General features: G+C 38.6%; 1 protein-coding gene across 7 annotated transcripts in view; it reads left to right on the top strand.

Moving 5' to 3' along the window:
* FUT8 (fucosyltransferase 8 (alpha (1,6) fucosyltransferase)) overlaps window positions 1–5,251 on the top strand; it is a 256,928-nt gene that overhangs the window by 76,065 nt on the left and 175,612 nt on the right. The window lies entirely within an intron of this gene.

The following is a 5,251-nucleotide window of genomic DNA, read 5'->3' as shown; positions in this document are numbered from 1 at the left end:
TCTGTAGTCTGTAGCTATCCTCTGGCTGAAGAGCAAGAATAATTAATAATTATTATTAATTATTAATAATAATTAATAATTCCTTAGGATGTTACCCTAGCTCCTAATTTTGTAATGGTTTACCATCTGTTCACGGTATAAAGGGCTCAGAAATGTCTATTGTACCTAATGCATTATAGATGTGGAAATAATAAAATAAAATTTGCAAATGTGTAAAGTGAATTAATGCTAATATTAGTTCCTTTGGGTTTGGCCATTTTCACATTTTTGTAATGTTTGAAGGCATATTTTGCAACATACTTTAAATTCTTTAAGGTGAATTAGATGTGTTCATCTTATTTAACCAGCATGCTTTTGGTTAAGTAAGTTAAAACTCAGTTGAATAAAATTTAAGTCAGTAATATAAAAAGCAATGAGTTGGCCCTGGCTGGTGGCTCCATTTGTTGGAGTGCCATCCCATGCACCAAAAAGATTGGGGGTTCAATTTCTGGTCATATATCTAGGATGTGGGTTTGATCCCATTTGTGGTGTGTTTGGGAGGCACTGATCGATGTTTCTCTCTCTCTTCCTCTCTCTCTAAAATCAATAAAATATTCTCTGATAGGATTAAAATAAAAACATTTTTTAAAAGTAATCATCTGTTTTACAGTGTGATATTGCAAAAAATTTTAGCTGTATTTTGGCTATAAGAACAGATAGCACTCTACAGTGGATGAAGATTTCCTAAGGATATTAAATTTGACATAGGTTTATTCCATAATGATAGCAAATGTTGGGAATTTGGAACCCAAATGTCAAATTTCACATACAGATTTTCTCTTTCTACTGATTTTCCTCCAGAGGAAGAATCTCAAAATTTAAATTGTTTAAAAGGGATTATAATGCTACTAGAGGCCTGGTGCACGAAATTCTTGCACTCGGGGGTAGGGGGTGGTCCCTTCAGCCTGGCCTACGCCCTCTTGCAGTCCGGGAGCCCTCAGGGGGATGTCCAACTGCTGCAGAGGCAGGAGAGGCTTCCACCACCACTGCTGCACTCGCCAGCCGTGAGCTCAGCTTCTGGCCTAGCCGCACTCCCCCTGTGGGAGCGCACTTATCACCAGGGGGCAGCTCCTGCGTTGAGCGTCTGCCCCCTGGTGGTTAGTGTGCGTGAGAGTGAGTGACTGGTCGTTCCACCTTTCAGTCGATTTGCATCTTAGCCTTTTATCATATAGGATTTTAGGATTTAAGAAACAGGTTTTGCCCTAACTGGTTTGGCTCAGTGGATAGAGCGTCAGCCTGTGGACCGAAAGGTCCCAGGTTCGATTCCGGTGAAGGGCATGTACCTTGGTTGTGGGCACATCCCCAGTAGGAGGTGTGCAGGAGGCAGCTGATCGATGTTTCTCTCTCATCGATGTTTCTAACTCTCTGTCCCCCTCCCTTCCTCTCTCTGAAAAACCAATAAAATATACTAAAAAAAAAAAAAGAAACAGGCTTTATTTTTCTGCATATTAATTGAGCAGTAAGGGTAATCAGTGAATTGCAGTACATACTGATAAGTTGTTTTAAAATCCTTAATGGAAACTTAATATTTAGGTGTTTATTTAGGAAATATTTTAGTTTATAATAATGATTTCTACAAAATTTGATTGTCCATATGTTTTAATTGATTCAGAAAGAATGAAGTGTATTGATTAATAATTTGCATTTTAGCTTTATAAAAAGGGAAACACTATGATTAATCATATTTTAGGCAATTTGTATGCCATTGAGACAAATTGAGATTTGCATTTTTCCCCTCTCCTTAATCTCATAAGAGTGTTATCACTTTGTCAGTAAATGTGAAGGTAAAGATTGAAAATGGAGATTTTGTGTGTGTGTGGTTTTCAGTTCAGCATGTAAAGAGCTTTTAGAAGTTATCACTTTGTTCTAACAATAAATAGGAAACTGAACAAACTGAAAACTCAACAAATCTTCATAGGTGTGTCAGATGTTAGTGTAAGAAAACATTCAAACTTGTAAAGAATTTTTGTGAGTTATTTGAGCCAAACTGTAGACAATTTCCAGGAAGCACAATCTAAACATATTGGGATAATGCTCTGGAGAACGGTGGTTTTTCATCTGTTTTTATAAATTACTGTCAAGGGTGGAGATATAAGTGGGTTACATGAAATCCATTGGTGACAGATTAGGAAGGTGGGAGAAAGCGAAGTTGGGAGTGGGGAGGGGAACCTCTGGGATTGGATAAAAAGTAAAAGGATAGACACATGCTTCTTTTACATAGGTGGGCATAGGATAGTTAACAGTCAACAATTAAAATGATAACAATAACAATGAGGGAGTTTGTGCCCTGAGGGGTCCAAAAAAAGGGAAGTTACAAGTTACCCTGACATTCCACAGGTATGTTATCTTAGATGCAAAAAGACAATAGGCTCAGTGAAGTTAGAAGTTGATTTTTGTCTTAGGGAAGATACTGGCCTATGACATAACTACCCACTATAAACTGCTTTTTAATTAAAAGGTTTTAATGTCAGATCATCCTTTGTGGTTACTTTAGGTCTCTTATGTTTGCAAGGCTGCCAAGTAGGCCTTCCCTGAGTTAGTCAGGTTAGCATAAGCATGTCAAGCACAAAGGATAACTAACATGGGCCAAATAAAGAAGGTTTAAGTTTATGTGGGCCACTTAAAAGCAAAAGCTTCAATTTTCATAGAAACGTAGGTTTATTTCTATAGAGACATGCTGAATAAAATGGGCTGAAATAAATGAGTAATTGTTAACATAAAATAATATAACATTTTAATAAAAATTAATATTTTTTCTTAACATTAACTTACCAGATACTGAATAACTGCACAAATAAGCAAATGTAACACAAATAAACCTATTTTTCTTGTTCTCTGGAAGCAAAATATTTCCTGTTGCAAACACCAAACAAGTCAGTCCAAGACTAATGACGTGGCAATCGGCTGGTAAAATATTCGCTGCTAGTGTTAGTGGAGAGAAATGATGCGTCTGCGCGTAAGGTGCGTAAGAGAAATGAATGCAACACGATTATAGTAATCAGTCATTAATGAATGTTGTAGTTCGTTATTAATAATTATGTATAACAGGATATTGTAAAAATTAAGTTATGAAATTTTTATTAAAACATTTCTTACATACCGTTAAATTGGCTGGGCCACAAAAATATTCACTGTGGGCCGCATGTGGTCCGCGGGCCATGAGTTTGACATGCTTGGGTTAGCATGTGGCCCTTTTTGTCTGCTCAGAGAAGTGAGGTCAAAAGGCAAACTGCTACTCCTAAAATTGAAGAGATAGCTGAATACAGAGAATGGCAACTTACCCCAGTAGAAACCCAGGAGTGGAAACCTCTGAGGCCGTGGTCAGCAAACTGCGGCTCGCGAGGCACATGCGGCTCTTTGGACCCTTGAGTGTGGCTCTTCCACAAAATACCACGTGCGGGCGCGCACGTACAGTGCGATTGAAACTTAGTGGCCCATGTGCAGAAGTTGGTATTTTGTGGAAGAACCACACTCAAGTGGCCAAAGAGCCACATGTGGCTCGAGAGCCACAGTTTGCTGACCACTGCTCTAAGGGAACCAGTACTGGGTAGGAAAACCTAAACTGTATTTGGTTAAAAACTCCAGGGGGACCCGGTAATAGGGGACTGCCACACTTTCATGGTTCTTACCTCCAGGTCTTCACAGTTGAGTATCAGAAAAACACTCTAGTGCAGGGGTGGGCAAACTTTTTGATTCGAGGGCTGCAATAGGTTCTTAAACTGGACCGGAGGGCCGGAACAAAAGCATGGATGGAGTGTTTGTGTGAACTAATATAAATTCAAAGTAAACATCATTACATAAAAGGGTACGGTCTTTTTTTTTTTTTTTAGTTTTATTTATTTCAAATGGGCCGGATCCGGCCCGCCGGCCGTAGTTTGCCCAGCTGCAGTTTAGACCCTAAAACTATTCTTTGAAGGCAACAGTGAACTCAGTTTTAGAGTTACCAATAACCATGCTTGAAATTCCTACAGCACTGAATAATGGAAAAAGCACTGGCTTTGAGGTTAGGCAGATCTGGGCTCCAATACCGGCCCTGCCACTTATTGGTTGGTGGCAAGGTATTTCGACTCTCAGAAGCGCAGCTGGCCGTAGTTTGCCCATGGCTGCAGTCTAGTGCTTTCTGTAGAGGGAAGCGAAAGTAACCATTTGGAAATATACCAAGGCATTCTCTTTTTCTTAATGAGGTCTACCATCAGGAGAAAGTATTTTACCAGCCTTAACCTATTAGGGTGTTTTCAGAGCCTAACTGACCTAGAGAAAGGGAAGTACTAAACTCTAGCCAGTTCTAGCCATCTCGTTCCTCTTAATTGTGGTGGGTAGGAGTGAATGGTGGGAGACTGTACAGAACTTATTAAGTTCACAGCCTGGGAGCACAGGCTCACTAAAAGGCTAAGACCTACTTATAGGATTATAGAAGCTTCTCCCCTCATTACTAAATACCTATTTGCTGCAGTCTGTTTTACCCAGTGCATTATATCTGGCTTTCAGAAACAACAAAAAATATTACAAAGCATTTAGCAAAAGAACAGTTTTAAAGAGACAAAACAAGCATCAGACTCAGATATGGCAGGGATATTGGAATTATTAAACCAGGAATTTAACTATCATTAATACGCTAATGGCTCTAACGGAAGAAATAGAAAACATGGAAGAACAGGTAGATAATGTAAGTTAGAGAGATGGAAATGCCAAGAAAAAAATCAAGAAGAAATACTAGATATTAAAAACACTGTAACAGAAATAAAGAATGCCTTTTATGGTCTCCTTAGACAGGACACAGTTGAAGAAAGAATGTATCTGTGCTTGAAGATATATCAATAGAAACTTCCCAAACTGAAAAGCAATGAGAAAGAAGACTGAGGAAAAACAAACAAACAAACAAACAAACAAACAAACAACAGTAAAAACATATCCAAGGACTGTAGGACACTACAGAAAGTGCAACCTATGCATAGCAAGAATACCAGAAGGAGAAGAAAGAGAAAAAGGAACAAAAGAGTTATTTGATGTAATAATGATTGAGAATTTCCCCAAATTAATGTCAGATTTCAAACCACAGATCCAAGAAATTCAGAGAATGCCAAGGAGGATATGTACCCCAAAAACTTCAAGTAGGCATATCACATTCAAACTGCAGAAAATCAAACATGCAGACAGTCTTGAAAGATGCTAGAGGTGGGGAAATCTACCTTTTCTATAGAGGAGCAAAAAG

The sequence above is a fragment of the Myotis davidii genome, unplaced genomic scaffold (assembly GCF_000327345.1).
Source record: "Myotis davidii unplaced genomic scaffold, ASM32734v1 scaffold337, whole genome shotgun sequence".
In the NCBI taxonomy this organism is placed as follows: Eukaryota; Metazoa; Chordata; class Mammalia; order Chiroptera; family Vespertilionidae; genus Myotis; species Myotis davidii.
The sequence above is the reverse complement of the archived record's forward strand: the minus strand, read 5'-3'. Positions and strand labels throughout refer to the sequence as shown.